Genomic DNA, 17830 nt, shown 5'->3' with positions numbered 1-17830 from the left:
GAAGACCACGAGGCCAGGTGCCAAGAACGGGCACTAGCCACCGAGCACAGGGCCACTGCCACTTTCCCACCTACCTTCTCTCAACACACTCAGCAGTTTCATTTCGTCACCCTTGGAAATTTACCCTCCAAGAAATTAAAAAAGTAAAAGAGATATCCTGTCCAGCCCTCCAAGAAGAATTTCCTAATTGCCAGATACTAAAAACAGGTTTCAGTCCTGGCCTGCAACAGCTAAATTTGCTGAGCCACTTCACTGAGCCCAGAGCTGAACTGGGGACACCATGCATCTCCTTATGCTTTCTCAACCACAGTAAAACCACTGAAGCACCAGAGCACTCACAAGGCTCAAAAGCATCCTAAGCAGAAGTTCTGCCCTTACCCCTCAGGTCAAGTCTTGTCTACCCCACACCCCATATCACTGTTCCCCAGGTGCCTGCCTGCCTGCCTCCTCCGACTGAACCACACTCCTGGAGAATTGTTGGGCCTATTCCAAGTTCCATCCCTTAAAGACAGCATGTTGTTTAGTCACTAAGTTGTGCCCAGCTCTTTGTGACCCCATTGGACAGCAGCACACCAGGCATCCCTGTCCCTCACTATCTCCCAGAGTTCGCCAAAGTTCATTCCATTGAGTCAGTGATGCCATCCAACCAAGACAAGCACATTGTTAGATAAAATCTAACAATTCATGAACATCTACTATGTACTTCTATGGGGAAGGCCTCAGCATGTCAGCCCTTGACCCCTCTGAACCCAGCTGTTCTTTCTGGTTTCAGTTTTCACTCACACACACTCCCTGCCCCCTCCAAACATATACACATACTCCAACTTCACCAAAGACTCAGGTATCCCCAGCCTCGCCTCTCTGAAGGCCTATGGAAAACACTCCTCCCCACACATTACAGAAGGGAGCTCTGGGTTCTCTTAATACATGTACAGCCTTGTGAAGGACACAGAGCTTGTGCAACTGTGTGACTGCACGACTCTGTGTTGACTGAACCACCAGCAAGGCCTGCCCCATTGATGTTTCCTGAAGCTACAGACATCTTGGAAATGAGAGTACTTTGCAGCCATCACCACCCAACCCCAGCCTGTTCCCAAAACATGAGCATCTCACCCCCAGGAAATCCTGCTGCCTATTACTCGAGTGAGGCTGCAGTTCCACAATCACTGAGCAGGGCTGAGGTCCCAGACTAGACTGGTGACCCCTTCCTCAAGCCCTGGGAGTGAATCACAAAGAGTGTCAATGACCCAGGCTGGTGCAGGATGCCCCATCCCCCTCAGTGTTGGAGCCCGCTTCAGCCTATCAGGCTAATTCCCTCCCTAATAGTGACCACTGCAACAAAAACAATGCCACAAGGGACCAGGCTCCCAGGAGCCCCTCACCCTTCCAGAACTGTCTCTCAGAAGAAACAAAAGTCTGCCTATCCTTGGCTCACTTCTGAATACAGGCTCAGGCTCCCAAATGTGTCTGTCTCCCTGTCCTTTTCTCAGCATCACCCCAGGATGAATGACCATATCCCAGACAACTGTATGACCAAAGCAGTTAGCCCACCTGGCTCACCTCCAGTCACCCTTTAGAGTCCAGACTCCCAACAGCTGAAGCACTCCAAAATGGGCCTACCCCTTCCAATAAGCAGGCTTCTCTACACAACATGCTTGCTCATGTGAGCTCTGTCCAGAGCTTTAGGGGCCACTTGCACCTTCCTTAAGCAAACTCACGGACTTAAAAGGGTCTCCTCCCAACAGATATTCCTAGTGCCCTGGAGAAGCAACCCTACCTCAGTTTCTCTGAAGGAACCCCTCTCTGCCTCAGGCTCCTTACAGGAGGGAGGGAGGGGGAGGGAAGCTGGGATACTGGTCCTGAGGAATCTCTCTGGACTGCCTGACAGGTCTGGGGAGGGATTTGGATTCTCAAGGGCCCCCTAGACAATGCAATTATTCTTCAAATGTAAAAAACGCCCAGAAATCCCAGACCAGCTGCTTTGCACAGCGGCCCTGACAATGGGGCTCTGTGTCTGCCCATGAGGCTCCTCCCACCGTCAACCCCAGGGAAGGACTGAGCCTGAACTCCGCCTAGCCAGACCCTCTCCAGCCCTCCTCACCCAGGCTAGCCAGCCAGGAAGTGAAAAAAGTAGGATTGCTGAGCCAGGCCTGGCCAGTCACGGAAGGTAGGCTGGGGTGGGTCAATGTGGGGACAAGGCAAGAGCAGTCTGTGACCCAAGAAGACACAGGGGGAAGGGAGAGAACACTGGCCTGGGAACCCAGAGACCTGGATTCAGGCCCCAGCTCAGTCTCTCTTGGCAGTGACGCCAGACTAGTGTATTCCCTTCTCTGGGTCTCACCTACAAATACCTCTGAACTCACCCCAAAGGCAGAGCACCTGTACCCCATCTGCTGGACATATTTTTCTAAGCCCCATCTAATGTGTAAATGCCTGCCTCCTTCAGTCTTTAAGTTTCCCTTTGGTAAAATGGGGATAGATACAGCTACCTGGTGGGACTGCTGGGAGAATTCAATGATAGCACAGAAAAAAGGTGGGACCACCTGCCAGGGTCACCTCAGAGAAGGAGGGAAAGGGAGGATGATCCCCAAAGAGACTAGTACAGAAGAGGGAGCCACCTCTTCTAGGGCCCAGAGCTCCATTTCATGTGTAGAAGAACCTGTCTTCATCTCAGCTTAGACTCCAGCCTCAACCTGGACCCCAACCCTAATATCAGAGTGGACCTTAGCCTTGGCATCAACCAGACTATCCCACAGCCTGTGTATGACCTACCCCCCAACCTTGACCCAGCCCGACTATCCCACCAGTCTTGCCAGGGAGTGGGTGGGGAGTAGGCATCAGATATGGTGGCCATTTGCCAACTGTAAGCTCAATCAATGAAAGAGACAAAGCATGTGGGCTGAATTCTGCAGAGCCCTCCCACCGGCACTGTTCTCCGGCACTCCCAGGCCAATATGGGGAAGGGGCTCTAGGGACCCCACCTTCCTTCTTGGCACTTAGACTTTTCTCCAAGCATAATGTCTTTATTACCCACATTTCTTTCCTGTAACCAAATGCGTAAAGTCCCTAAAAGCACAATTTTAAAAGGCTTTGTAAGCCTTTTTCAGAAGAGAAGTGGGTAGCCTGCACTGCATGGAAAAAAGACAGCCCTAAACTCAGTGTCTGGGGGGTTGTCAGAGCCAAAGGCATGACCCATGAAGGCACTGGTGGGCATGACGGGAAGGCATTCCTGGGAGGTGAGTGCTCTGGCTAGTTTATATCTCCCTTGATGCTCTGCAAGGTGGGATAGACTAAGTGAATTGTTTTAGGAACCCAGCTTATAGCTGCCTGCAGAGACAGAAACCGGGGACTACCTGAGAAGGGGTGGAGGAGGGGAAAAAAGGAAGGGGAGAAGTCAGGGAAGGGATAGGGTCCTTCTGATGGGCATAAAGCTCAGCTGACAGTGGAACCAGGGAATCCATCCTAGAGATCCCACCCACCTTCAGCAAAAATGAGTGGATCACGCTCTGACATCTAACTGCCAGAGATCAAATTGCCAACATCCACAACCCATACCTTGAATGAGGCCAGCCAGGACCCTGGACCCTATTAGCCAGTGTCCTGTGTCCCCAGTAAAGTCCTAAAGGCACAGGTTTCACTGTGGCTCCCTTTAGCAACCCTTAGGATGAGACCTCATGGCCTGGATTTTCCTCCCTCTGAGCAGAACCTGACACCCCAACTCTAACCACCCCTCTAGGAAGCTATTAGCTACAGAAGTAAAAGAGACCACAGAGCTGGTTACTATGCCAGTGACTACATTGGTGTGAGACTGCCCTTGGTGATGTCAATCAGGCCATGGGCAGGGGAGGGCTGAAGGGAGATAGTACTCATAGTCACTCACTACCCTGGGAAGGGCTGAATCTGGAGAGAGAAAATCAGCCTCAAGACCATATGAGCCCTGTTTTGAGGCACCCAAGTCACCATGGCCCTTGGGGAACCCCAGGAAGACACCTTTTGTTTCTCTTATCCTCCTTTGTCTTTCTGTCCCCAAACCACCCCACACACACACACACACACACACACGCACACTTTTATGTTTCCCTTGATGACTCAGCTTGCTAAATAGTTTCCTCCTTTGGGACTACCTTTAGCACCATGGTTTTCATGGAAACCATGGTTCACAGGAAAAACCCTCAGAGAGGACCCAAAGTGCAGGGATGAGGTCTAACTCTAAGTGACCCAGGGAAGACTCTGTTTTCTCATCTGCAAAATGGGTATTGTCATCACATCTGTTCTCTAATGGATCTTGGGCTCCCACTCAAGTTTTTGGAGGGATGTATGTTTTGCTTCCCTCAAGATGCAGCTTCCCCCTCCTTCATAGCAGCATTATTCACAATAGCCAAAAGATGGAATCCACTCAAGTGTCCATCAATGGATGAATAAACAAAATGTGGTACATGCATACAATGGAATGTTATTCAGCCGTGAAAAGGAAGGAAATTCTAACGCACGCAACAACATGGATGAACCTTGAAGACATGATGCTAAGTGAAATGAATCAGTCACAAAAGGACAAATACTGTATGATTCCACTCATATGAGGTATGAAGAGCAGTCAAATTCAGAGAGACAGAAAGTACAATGGGAGTTGTCAGGGACAGAGGAGTGGGGGAAAATGGAGTTAGTGTTTAAAGAGTACAGAATTTCAGTTTTAGTGGTGATGGTAGCACAGCAATGTGAATATATTTAATACCACTGAGCTGTATGCTCAAAAATGGATAAAGTGATCAATTTCTGTGTATTTTACCACAATAAAAACAACAATAAAGTTGAGTGAGTGCTACTCTGTGACAGGCCCTTGAGGTACAGAAACAGCCAGATGCCTCCCCGTCAAGGATTGGGGTGACAGGTATCTGTGTGTGTGTGTGTTATTCACTCAGTCATGTTTGACTCTTTGCGACCCCATGGAGTGTAGTCAATCAGGCCCCTCTGTCCATGGGATTTCCCAGGTAAAAATACTGGAATGGGTTGCCGTTTCCTTCTCCAGGGGAATCTTCCCAACCTAGGCATCGAACCCACATCGCCTGCATTGGCAGGCAGATTCTTTACTGTCTGAGTCACCAGGGGTGACAGGTACCACAAAGCAAAGCAGATAAGGGGAGAGGCAGCTGCTCTGTACAGGGAGTCAGGGAAGCCTCTCTGACAACAGAGCACAGGAAGTGAGAGGCAAGAGGGGGCCAGAGCCTACAAATGCTGTGGTGACCTCCTAGGGATTTGCTGAATGAAGGAATGTGGGAGTAAGAGCAAGGATGGGGTAGGGATGGCTTGGGTGGCCAGTCATGACACCAGGACCAACCCTTACAAGTTCTCTGTCAACTGGTCGTCTCCTTTCCCCCTCACAACAAGCCTGTGAAGTAGGAAAGACAAAAATTGGTTCCGGGACCCACAGGCAGGAGAAGGGCCCTGGTGGCCTGATTCCAGAGCCCAGTTCTTTCCTTGGGGCTTCAGGAGAGATAGGAATGCTTCTCCGGGCCACCTCCCATCGCAGGGATGAGCCTGCCCCCAAACACACAGCCGAGGGCCCCTCTCCCAGCCCCACTGCATAGGGCATCACCTGCAGGCGTGGCCTTAACCAGCCCCTGACCTGAGCTACTGTCCCCACGTGGAGATCCACCCATTCAGAAGATGGGGCACTTGAGGCCAGCGAGGTGTAAGCTGGCAGATGAAGAGGTAGCCTCCCGGCAGGGCTTCTCCCTTCTCCCTGCCAGGAGCCGCAGCCTCACAGTTCTGGAGGGAAGGAAGACAGCACAGTCAGCAGTTTCCACTGATTTCTTTCAAAATCACTGACAAGAACTGAGGCTTGTGAGACAGCTCGGCCAGGCGCGGTTCCCCCTTGCCTGCCCCTCGTGACCGCACAAAGCCGATCTGTGCTTCAGCTCCAGCCCCGAGGGGGTGGGGGGCTCTCTAAGTAGAGTGGGGACCTCACCCATGGCTCTCTCAAGGAAAGATCTTCCTCTTCAGGAGAGGCTCTGGAGCCAGGGTGGGGTCTCCCGAGCCACGGGAGGGGTCCCCATTCTACTCAGCCCAAGATTCAGGCTCCTAATGGCATAGTTGGGCTATCCAAGGCTTTTGCTGGTTCAGGCAGCATGTGCAGGAAGAGGCTCCCCTTCATTCTAAGTTCCCTTCCTGCAAAGCTCCCTATTCTGTGCTCACCACCCCCCAAACTCAACATGGTTTATCACAGAGCACAGGTGGCATGCATGATCATGAAGAAAACATCCCTCCACAGTCCAGTTACTAAATAAACCCCAGGGCAAATCTCTATTTGTTGAACCCTTTGTGTGCCGGGCCCTGTGCTGGGCACATTCCATTCATGGCATCATTTAATCCTCCCAAACACCCTGATGCCCATTTAAAAAATGAGGAAACAGGCTCAGAAATGTTCACAGGTGTGACGGAGGCCACCCAGACAGAGTGAAGGGCAAAGCAGGCTTGTCAATGCCCGGCTCAGCTCTCTACCCTGCACTTGCCCACCTCTCAGGCCCTCGGTCAGCCTCCCGGGGCAGCAGGCCTGAGCACAGTCCTCTATCTGGCACTTCTGTCTTACCCCTCCCCACACAGTGACACTGTACAAACTGTACCAGGCACCCCGGGCTAGCAGGAGGTGTCCCCGGCCCGGCAATTTACCCTAGCTACACTGCCAAAACTTGCTGCCCAGAGGCCACTCGCCTCCTGGCCAAGGCATTAGTCAGGTGGGCTGTGGGTCCCATGGGGACTGACTTAAGGCTTGCCAGACCACAGCCCTTTGCCCTTGGTTTTACCCTCCATAAATAGTGACAAGGACAGTGATTTTGGTAGCACAAAAGAAAATTCTAAGAGCGGCTAAATGATAATTCCCTCTAGACAGTCACCTCTTCTCTCTGGCCCAAGATTTTCCTCTCCTGGTAACTCCAAGGTGATTTAACTGTGCTCTCCTTATACAGGATTACCCAATAAAGAGCTCTTCATAAAATTCAACCCTGAAGCAGAACACCACCACCTCCACCCCTGCTATCACCTGCCAGCCTTAGAAACAGCTGGAACCAAGTCAGAAAAGCCAATGGTGTTCATTTCAAAATGCATATGTGGGCCCCATGATTTAATCCATAAAACACCTACAGAGTTAAAACACTGAGCTTAGACAATAAACATACTCTTCAAGTTCTTTTGTTGAGTTCAAAGAGAAGCTTAAAAACTCACCAGCTTTTAGAATGAAGAAAAGTCTATTCTTATAATTCTATCATCGCTGTTACCACTATTTTTCACTGAGTATGTCTAAGGTACAGAGGGCAATGCTAAGCATTTGGCATGGAATGTTTAGGTTAATCATGTCAATACCCCCTTCTACAGAGGACAAAACTGAGTGAGTTTCAGAGAGGTTTCACAACCTGTCATCTGACATAAGACAATCCAAACTATACTAAGATACTAAGGCTCAGATTTTACTCTTTCTTAAAGCCAGAGAATGAATCAAATTCATCATCTTTTCTCGAGTTACTTTCTCAGATTAACTCAAAATTTTGCACTAATTGTATATGATTTTTTCATTTTCCAAAACAGAAGAAAGTAAAAGAGATATGTGCATTCAACACTTAAAGACCTCACTTAAAAAATCTTTCCTATGACCATCTGCCCACTTGTGGTCCTGCATGTCTCCTACTTAGCTGACTTAAGGTCTAGATATTTGCCTATCCACTCAGAGCACCCATCAGCCCTCTCTCCCTGGAGTCAGTAGTTTGGGGGGGCTGGGCTGGACTGGCCTGGGGAAGAGGTCTGGTTGTGGGTAGGAAGGCATGGTTGAAGGTGTGGAGATAGGCTCTGAGGGGTCTGTGACTTGAGAAAAGGGCATCAAACCAGATGTCCTAGAACCCAGATTTGAGACCCAGTCACGCTACTTGCTGGCACTGCCAGCATTCCCATCTTTGGGAAATAGCTCATACCCCATGCACCACAAGGAGAGGAATTATGTGTCCATCAGGGTCTCGGACAAGGCTGCAGAAGATGGCTGGGTTCTTTGTTCTGTTTCCTAATAAATCACAACTCATTTCCAAGTGCTGCTTCTCTCGGTCTTAAATCAAACCTTCCTTAACACCCTCCCCCAAGAAGCAGCTAAAGAATCTGTCTGCCAATGCAGGATACATGGGTTCAATCCCTGGTCTGGGAAGATCCTACATGCCACAGGGCAACTAAGCCCAAATGCCACAACTTCTGAGCCTGTGCTCTAGAGCCCAAGAGCCACAACTACTGAAGCCCGCATGCCTAAAGCCCTTGCTCCAACAAGAGAAGCCACCACAATGACAAGTCCAGGCACCACAATTACAGACTAGCAACCAGTCACCACAACCAGAGAGAAGGCCACGGCAGCAGTGAAGACCCAGCACAACCAAAAGTAAATAAGTTAATTTTTTTTTAAATGGAATCTAGACTAAGAGGCAGGGGTACTGAATTTACCTGCCCCAACACAGCTAAGCCACCCTGTTTTGGCTGAATCCAAATGTTTTTCTTCATCCCCTCCTACTGACTCCTGATTCAGAGAGAGCAGGAGAAACTTTGGGTTCCTGCCTATTTGAAGAAGAAAGAAACAGGGGCAAAGGAAGAAGAGAGTGCAGCTGAACTGGGTAAGAAAGCTCACTGAGCACCCAGGGCCTCCCTGAGGGCTGTTGTCAGCACATAGGGCTCTTACCCACATGCACTATTACGGCAATTTCTGGATCGTTGTTTGAAATGCCATACTCCATCACCTCCACCTGAGCTGCTGAGTCCTCACACCTCAGAGGAAATGGGGTGTGGCAAGGGGCAAGGCAGGGTGACCTCACTGACCTCCCCTCCCAGCTATAGGGGAGGCAGGAGGAGCACAGGCCCAGGGATTCTCCCTGTCCTACACTTTAGACACCCCTTCCGGGAAGGTGACAAAAGTGAGATTCTTAACCTCTTAGGAAAATGACTCAGAGCTCTGAAAATGACTATGAGCCGTTCACTCACCCCCAGCCCCATGCTTGAGACATGAAAGGGCACACAATTCTCTTAGGAAGCCAATGGAGAGTCCTGTACTCCTAACCCACCATGACACCCAGCCACTTTTCTCACTAAAACACTGTTCTGATCAAACCACTGCCCTGCCCAAAAACCTTCAATGGTTCCCAGTGGCCTAATGAATGGAGACAGGTCCCTGACACCTCTTCCCTGCCCTCAGGCCCCTTGTCTTCTGCGCACACCCACTGGACCCCAAGACCCCCACACCCAGACCTGGCCCACACGGCATGTGGGCCCTGCCCAGATGCCTTCTGCCCAGATATCCCCACCCTGCTAGCCACTCCCCCAGAAAGCCAGTCCTCACTCACTCTTTCTCTCGCTCTTCCAGATCACTCTTCTGTTCTAATCAAGACCCTACCCCGAGCCTCAAGGTGAGTGCAAAGAAAAAGAGAGCAAGCCAGGCTGTCAGGCAAGAAAAGGGAAATTTATTAGAGTGAAACGAGAGGGTGACTGGCACTTAAGGAGAACCAGCGTCCTCCCTTTCTGACAGGGTCTTTCTTATACCCCACCAATGAAAAAATTATCTGAAGAGATGATTAATTTTTAGCCTGTAGTTGAGTCCTGTAGTCACGTAGCCAGAGGTCTGGAATCTGGTGGTCTCGTAGCTTTGAGAAGGTAGGCCAGTGAGGAAACAGAATGTCATTTGGGCAATTTGGTCATCTCAAGGATCGCTGTGATTTTATTCTTTGTTTGCGAGGTCAACATAATGAGCCATCTTAACAATGAGACCCCATGTGGGCCCTATCAACGCCCTCTCCTGACCTTTGGGCCTTTCAAATCTCTGACAGTCCGCTTCCCTGGGATCCTCCTGGAGACACTGCCTGCAGCCCTGTCAATCACACTAAGAGCAGGCAACAAGAATCTGGGTGTCACACAACCCTAAAAGGGAGATAGCATTATCCTCACAGTACCAATGAGATTGAGACAGAGAGAGGTTTTAGCTTCTTGCCCAGGGATCACAATCCCACTCTCTGAGATTAAAGGAAGGGAGAGAACTTGTAGGGCAAGAAGACAGCAGGGGATGATAGGGTAGGAGGCCCTCCCAGAATCCCTAAGACTCAGGCCTGGCTACTGTTGGGTCCCTTGCCCACCCACCAAGTGAAGCAAAGCTTCCTAGAACCCGAGTCCTAGAACCCAGGACTGGTTCTGGGCCCCAGTGCCCTCTTGGCCATCCCTTCCTCTACAGTGCTCTTTTCTTCCACTGACTGTCCAAATTGAACCCAAACCACCAAGTCCACCTCTCCCAGGAAGCTATTGCTCCATCCTACCTCCCCTCCCTGTCACTGTGGGCCCACCCATCACCCATGTTTACAGTCTCTTGTGGAACAACATCCTCCCACATCAGCCCCTCCCATCAGGTGTTTCATTGGTCAGTTAGTCATTATTAGGATGTCTTCAAAAAAATTTTCTTTCTATGATCAAATCAGTTTAGGAAATACCAGTTTATTTTCTGCAGGACTCTTCAAGAGTCTTTTAAATGCATTCTGAATCTTCCACAGAATTGTAGAGTGGCTTTTCCAGTTTCTGCCCCTGTTTATCCCCTAAAACCTTGAGGCTTCTCAGAACAGTCTTTGAGAAACACTTCCTCCTCCCATCCCCTCAGGCTTCCCTGGTGGCTCAGCAGTAAAGAATCAACCTGCTAAAGCAGGAGATGCAGATTCGATCTGCAGGAGAAGGAAATGGCAACCCACTCCAGTATTCTTGCCTAGGAAACCCCATGGACTGAGGAGCCTGGCGGGCTACAGTCCATGGGGTCACAAAGAGTTAGACACAACAACTAGAGAACAACAGTCCACCCCTTCAGGACAGCCTGCACAGCAGGGAGCACATGGGTAGGAATCAAGGAGGGGAGCATCTGGTCCCCTTTTAGGAGTTATGAGTGACATTCTGGGAGCTCAGCCTGAAAACCCCTCCTGGCACTGCCCAGGGCAGCAGAACAAGTGTCTTCTCTTTCTACCTTCCTTTGGGTAAGGTTACTGCCTACACTTCTGCTAGAGTCTAGAGGGACCTCATTTGACCAGTTGCCTCAGATACTACCCTTCAGGCTATGCAAAGCCCAGAGAACAAGGGGTCTTGGGAGATTCCCCCAAATCAAGCTGGACAGCTCTTCTAGGCAAATCACTCACTCTACTCCATCATTAGCCCATGAGTTTCAATAGTAATCCAGGATTAAAATGTATTAAGCTGCCATTCTGGGAAGATGCAGTGTTCCACTCAACAAACCCTACAACTCTCCCCGCTGCTGCCCAGGGAGTGGACTGAATCCCTCAATTTACAGGAAACTGAGGCCTCAAAGCAGAGCAGACACTTGCTTGTAGTGACCCAGCCAGGGGCAGAGCAGAGAGAAGCATTCAGGCCTCCCCACGCCCACGTGGCCCAACAGCAACTCATGCAACCATCAGGGCAGCTTCAAGGACTCATGCAGGCCAGGCGGGGATAAGGGTTACTTGCTGAGGGGTAATGGCTCAGCAGCTGGGGAGACTTTCGGGGCTTTGAGCAGAAGATGGCATGTCTAGGGCTGGAGTCAGCTGTTTCTCTAATCTCCTTGGCCACACCCTGGCTACAGGAAGGGTGCTCACCCCAGATTGGCTAACCATAGGCCAGCTTGGCTGTAGGGAGAGATAAGATGCCCTACATGCTACCCGCGTGTCATCTTGCCCTGGGGCAGTCACCTAAGATACTTTCTCATGGTTTTGAAAGCTCCTCAAAGTCTGGCAACCTAGAAATCAGGCTTGTGTTCCCAACCTGAGACCCAAGTCCCCAGAAGCCCCTCACTTGGCCCCACCTCCCAACAGAGTAGCCCCTCCATCCTATACACTCTTCATAACTCCCCTCTGCCCTGCCCTCATACAAGTAGTCTCTACACCTCCCCCAACACAGTCCACAGGACCCAAGACAGTCACCTGTTTCAGGTCTCACCTGATCTGTGCCCATCCCTGTATCTGCCTGGCCCAAGGTCCCCAGTCTCAACCCTCACTACACAAAGATAACCCATAAGCCAGCAGCATCACACCACCCAGGAGCTTGTTAGAAATGCAGAGTCTTGGGCCCATCACAGACCTGCTGAAATGGAACCTGAACATTATTAACAAGCTGCCCAGATGACCCACATGTATGCTAGAGTTTGAGAAATAGTTTTATAGGCCACTGATGTAATCAAGTCCTTGCACCCATGGCAAGCTTTGACAGCTCCTTGGGGGCCTAGTGAATCAAGTCTAGACTCAGTGACTTGGCAATCAATGCTTCAACTGACTTGTCCAGGCTTGGGCTCCCACTCTTCCTCAGGAAAACCATCCCATCCTGTGTTGGCCAAAGCCACCCAGGACTTCAGAGCCCCCTTAAAGCACCACCTCCTCCAAGAAGCTGTTCTGAACCACGTTCCACTATATCACATCTGGCTTGGCTCACTCTTTTTTCCTGATGAGTGGGGACCCTGTCCTGGTTCCCAGTGGCTCCAAGCACCAGGATGGGGCACAGAAGATGGCAGGTGCCAATTCCAGGTAACAAGGCCCAGTGCCAGTTATTGGGAAGTCCACCCTCAGCTCTAGTCTGTCTTCACCTCAACTCAGCAGACAAGGACTCGAGCAGGGTGGAGAAGCCCATTGCATACTTCAGAGAAGAAGCACTCCTCAGAAACATGGGCTTAATGAGCTTCCAGCAACAATGTGGAAAATGCAGAGAGAATGCCTCCGAATCTCCCTCTTTTCCTGGGGGACTGGGAGGTCTGCTGAGATAGATAAGCAGATCCCCTAAAACCTGGGGTCAGAATGTGGAGCAAAGCAACTCCATCCCTGTGTGGTCAACAAACCTTTTTTCTGCCTATTAGCCAGGCCCCTAGAAGGCCAAGTCACCTGCCCTGAGGCATCCTCATGACCAAACAGAAAAGCCTCAAAGGACAAGGCTGCCACACCCTCCTGCCCACCCGCTCCTTTCTGGCCCAGATCCTGCAGGCTGGCATCCCATAGGAAGTCCTTGCTCCTTTGCCCTGGGTCTTCAAGAAGGTATTCAAGCATGGACCTCAAGGAGTTCCTGGCTTCCACAGCCTCTGGGGATCAAAGAAAAAAAGTCTCTTGACTCTCATTTTACAGACACAAAAAGAAGTAAGGACAAGGCCAATACTGAAGTAGAGTAAGCTCTTTTCAGTTCCCATTTCTCTGTTCCCCCAGCTCTGCTCCCACCTTCAACCCAGCCCTACTTAGACCCCCATCCAGGTTTCCCAAGGCCAAGTCTGAACCTCCACATCATAACATCCTAGATTGAATCCAGAACAGGCTAGTTTATCTGCAGAGCTCCTATCTGACCTCTCTGGAGTCCTCACAGGCAGATGAAGAGGGCAATGGGGCAATGCTGAATCAAAGAAGTGATATTCTAATGGTGGTATCTCAAGCAGGGAGCTGTTTTTGTACCAGAAGAAAATGTCCTTCCTAGCTCCCTGAAATCACATTATGCATGACACCCTATTTGGCTTGGGCACAGTGCCCCTCCTAGAAGAAAAGGAGAGGCATGAAACAGACAGACTCAGCCACCCACTCTGAGTAAGGACCCCTTCTACCTTAGAGGGTTTGACTTCTTTCCTACCTCTCCAACCCCAAGGCCAAGCACCTTTGGGAGTCAGGAAAAAAAAACACTTGTTAAATAGACTTCAGCTCACATATCTGAGAGGTAAGAAAGAAGTGACAGAGTAGACTGATTTAGAGCATGGATTCTGAAGCCAAATTGCCTAAGTTCAAATCCTTGCTCTGTCACTATTGAGCTGTATGACTATGCCTTGGTCTTCCAATCTGTAAAATGGGAATAAGACCTACCTTATAGAGCTGTTAAGAGGATAAAAGGAGCTAATATTTGCAAAGTCCTTAGAATACTGCCTGGCACCCAGTGAGTATACCAGGGCCCTGGACTAGCCTCTTGGCCTCTGCTCAATTTCTCCCACCCAGGACACCCTCTTTTCTCCCTGCTCTATCCCAGCTCAAAGCCTTTCCTAGGCATGCCAGCCCAGTTGTGATCTGAACCCCAAGCCCCTAGGTCTGGCACTCACCTCACAGTCTTATCTTGGTCCATCACCAGTCTCCCTGTCTAGGGCTGCGCTTCCTGCCCCCAGATCCCTTCATTCTGAGAGCACTAACCAAACAGCTCAATTCTCAGCTGGGCTCCTCTGTGCAAAGAGGAGAGCTGTGAGTGGGAAGATAAAGGACTAGAGACCCCCCAATCTCAGCTTCTTCCTCCCCTTCAACTCTCTGCCCCCAGGGCTGGGTACCCAGCAGTCACCCAAGAAAGTAACTTGAAATAAAGCCCTGGCTGCCCACGCCATCTCTATCTCCTGAGTTAGAAAACACACACAAGCACACAGGTACATACCCTTCTGTTGACCTAATCTGGATTTCCACCAAAGGGAGCAAAGGAAATCATTGATCCCCAACCCACAGCAATTCACATCAACTCCACACCCCCTATCCATCCAATCTCCCACTACATGTACAGGCCTGCCTTTAAGCCATTTGTACTGTCTTTACTTCCCTTTTCCCACTGGCCCCCTCAGATTCTTGCAGTGATTTGCACAACTGCTTTCAAGGAAAGAAAATAAAAGTCCTATGATCACTTGAGATTTACAGGGGGCTCCTGCACTGCCTGACCTTCCCACCTGGCTGAAGATTTCCTGAGTATTGGCTATATTCCAGGCATTCTGCTAGATGCTCCAGATGCAACAGTGGGCCAGTGCTTAGGACGCTACACCAAGTAAACAGACAACTGCAACAAATGGTTATGAACTGTGATAAGCACAATGAAGAAAGTAAACCACATGCTATGATGAATTACAAAGAGGATGGGAAGGCATATTTGAGGTAAGACCTGAAAAATAAGAAGGAGCAGAGCCAGTCCAGTAGAAAACCTTGGAAGTACATTCAAGGCAGAGAAAACAGCACAGACAAAGGCCACAGGGCAGGAAAAAGCTTAGGTGTTCAAACGGCAGAAGTGATTCAGGTGTGGCTGTCAGAAAAATGCAAAGGGGACAGTGGTCAGGATCAGCAGTGACCAGATCATGGAAGACCTGAAAGACCGGGGAAAGCTTTGAAATTTTACTCCAAGTGCAAAAGGGAGATGTTTAGGCTCTTAGAGGAATGAGACTACTCAATATTTTTCTAAATTGTTCTTGTTGCTGTTAAAATGGATTTGAGGAGGCAATTGCAGACTTGGGGAAAGCAGGCAGAAGCTACTACAGTATTAAGGCAAGACAGAAAAGGTAGCTTGGCCTGGGGCAGTAGCCTAGGGCAGTAGCCTAGGGCAGTAGCATGGAGTCAGAGTATGAAGAATAGGCCTGAGATAGATTTGGCAAAAGAACTTGCTGTAGTACCAGCTGTGGAGAGAAGGAAAAAGATTCCACCTAGTTTCCTGTCTTTGATGGCAGGTGGGTTATGGGGCCTTTACTGAGATGGGAAGGCCACAGGAGGGTCATGCTTGGGGAGTGCAGTCAGGACTCTGTTTCATCCATATTAAGTTTTCATACCTATAACATCATAAATCATTAGATTGTGGCTGGATAGAGAGGTTAGATTTGGAGAAGGAAATGGCAACCCACTCCAGTGTTCTTGCCTGGAGAATCCCAGGGACGGGGGAGCCTGGTGAGCTGCCATCTATGGGGTCGCACAGAGTCGGACACGACTGAAGCGACTTAGCAGCAGCAGCAGCAGCAGCAGCAGCAGCAGAGAGGTTAGAACTGAAGATAAAATTTGCTACATAATATTATGAGAGTGAAAATGATGTACATTTAAGATTTGTGCTTGTAAATTAATGTTTGAAATTAATGATTTTAAAAATTATAAGAAAAAAAATGAGAGCTTGAGGGGAACTTAAATAGAAGGGACTCAGGAGAAAGGAGGAGGTAAGAACAGAGCCCAGGATCCTCCAACATTTACAACTGTGTGAAAGACTCATCCTTAAAAACAAGCAAGGAAGGGCTTTGGTAGGAGGAAAGGGGGTTTGTGACGAAGAAAACCAAAAGTCAAGAGAGGACATTACAAAGAGTGATCTAGACCAAGGGAGGTCAAGGAAGATCTGCTTATAGGGGAGTGTAAACCACTGGAGACCTTTACTAGGGCAGTTTCAGTGAAGCAGTGGGACCAAAGCCTGGTCAAGTGAGCTGAAGAACACAGAGACCATAGGTACAGGCAGCTCTCTGGAGAAGTATTACTGTGAAGGGAAGTGAGGTCATCTGTAGCTGGGGGAGAATGAGGGATGAAGAAAAAAAAGGTGGGGGAGGGTCATAAAAGGGAAGCAGTGGGGTGCCAAAGCATGTGAAGAAGGTACTGCTGGGAATGATCCAAGAGAAGTAACTGAAGAATGAGGGACAGGGAGCAGACTACGTTGGAATCCTAGTGGAGGCATTAGCCTGAGGCAGGAACTGGGATGCTGGGCAAAGATGCAAAACGCAGATGTGGGTCCTTCACTACACACTTTCAGATGCATGCATACGCATTCCAATGACCCCCCTAGACACCTGCCGTCTTGCTGCCTGCTCCAAACACAGACAAGTTACCCACCTACTTCGCGGTCTGGCACGGGATGTGCCACCACCGGCAGATCCTGCAACCAACCTGTGGGCACAACTCACCACAGGTGCCAGCTACAGCGCTTGTCTTATCAGGCCATGCCTTTTCCTGGTGCAAGCTCCGAGGGGGTCCCCAGCCTCTGACCGGCTCTATCTCTAAGCCCCTCCCCCAAATTGAGCACTCAACACTCCCTACCCCTTTCCGAGACGGTAGGGAGCCTAACCTAAAGCAGTCTGTGAGCCCCTAGTTGGCTCTTCGGAGAGAGCTGCTCCCAACCCTGTCCGGGGGACTCCTCCCATACCCCCCGCGAGGAGACTACCTGGACGCCCTTTGGGAGGACGGCCCAGCCTCTTCCAGCGTCCCGACCATCGCCCCGGCGCCTTCTCTTCCCTCCCCAGTGCCCACCCTCTGGGTCGCCCGAGCAGTCGCGGGGCGTCAGCGCCCTGCTTTGTCTGCTCCCATCGAGGACGCCCTCCGGGGACGTCTCCTGCCGCACGCAGCCCCAGGGTCCCGCCTGCCCTCCACCCCAGCACAGCCCCTGCCCCGGGAACCACGGCCACTGGGTCGGACCGCCGCCTCCCGCAACACGAGCAAAGGGGCGCGGCACCCACCGCCCCCGCCAGCCTCCGGGAACGCCGGACACCCTCGCCCTCCCGCACAACCGCCGCTCTAGCTGCCCGAGCCCCGGACCGGCCGAGCCCTCGGGGCTGCTGCGGGCCCCTCACCCTCCCGCGGTCGACTCAGCCCCAGCCTGCGCCCGAATGGGGCCGGCGGCCGGGGGTCGAGGATCGGGGAGCAGGCGCGCGCTGTACCTTTCCCTGCTGAGCCGGGGAAGAGAGTTTTCCGTGAGTGGCGCTCCACCTCGGCCTCCTCCGCCTCCCCTTCTCCTCAGCCGCCTGGCTTCCTCCTCCAGCCGCTGCTGGGACCTTAGGGGCCCGAGCCAGCCGCCGCGGCCTGTGTGGGGCCCCGTTCAGCCTCGCGTCCCCAACCCACCCCGCCCAATCCGTTCAGGCCCAGCCCCCGCTCCGCCTCTAGGCGGGGACGCGCCGAGCTCCTCCCAGGCTCGGCTGGACAGGGGCGGGGAGGCTGGAGGCCGCGTTGGCAGAGGACCTCTGTGTCCCTTCTTGTAGAGGGACCGGGACCCAGCGCTCCCTACCTGAGCTCCAACGTCCCTTCCTCAATCTGGGCACCTAACGTTCCCACCTGTCCCCCAAAAGAAAAGCAGTTAGTCCAGC

The 17830-nt window shown here is 51.1% G+C and overlaps 1 protein-coding gene across 10 annotated transcripts in view; it reads right to left on the bottom strand.

Moving 5' to 3' along the window:
- SMOX (spermine oxidase) overlaps nt 1-17591 on the bottom strand; it is a 39878-nt gene extending 22287 nt beyond the window's left edge. For all 10 annotated transcript variants that reach the window (XR_015139375.1, XM_086333394.1, XM_086333395.1 and 7 more), the window contains exon 1: nt 17408-17591. The gene's annotated coding sequence lies outside the window, so the exon portion shown is untranslated. The remainder of the gene's footprint in view (nt 1-17407) is intronic.
- Nucleotides 17592-17830: the final 239 nt, after the last annotated feature.

This window comes from Bos grunniens, chromosome 13 (assembly GCF_055505025.1).
Source record: "Bos grunniens cultivar Pamir isolate PY7600 chromosome 13, Bosgru_T2T1.0, whole genome shotgun sequence".
Lineage (NCBI taxonomy): Eukaryota > Metazoa > Chordata > Mammalia > Artiodactyla > Bovidae > Bos > Bos grunniens.
Note: the sequence above shows the minus strand (reverse complement) of the source record. Positions and strands in the feature narration are given on the sequence as shown.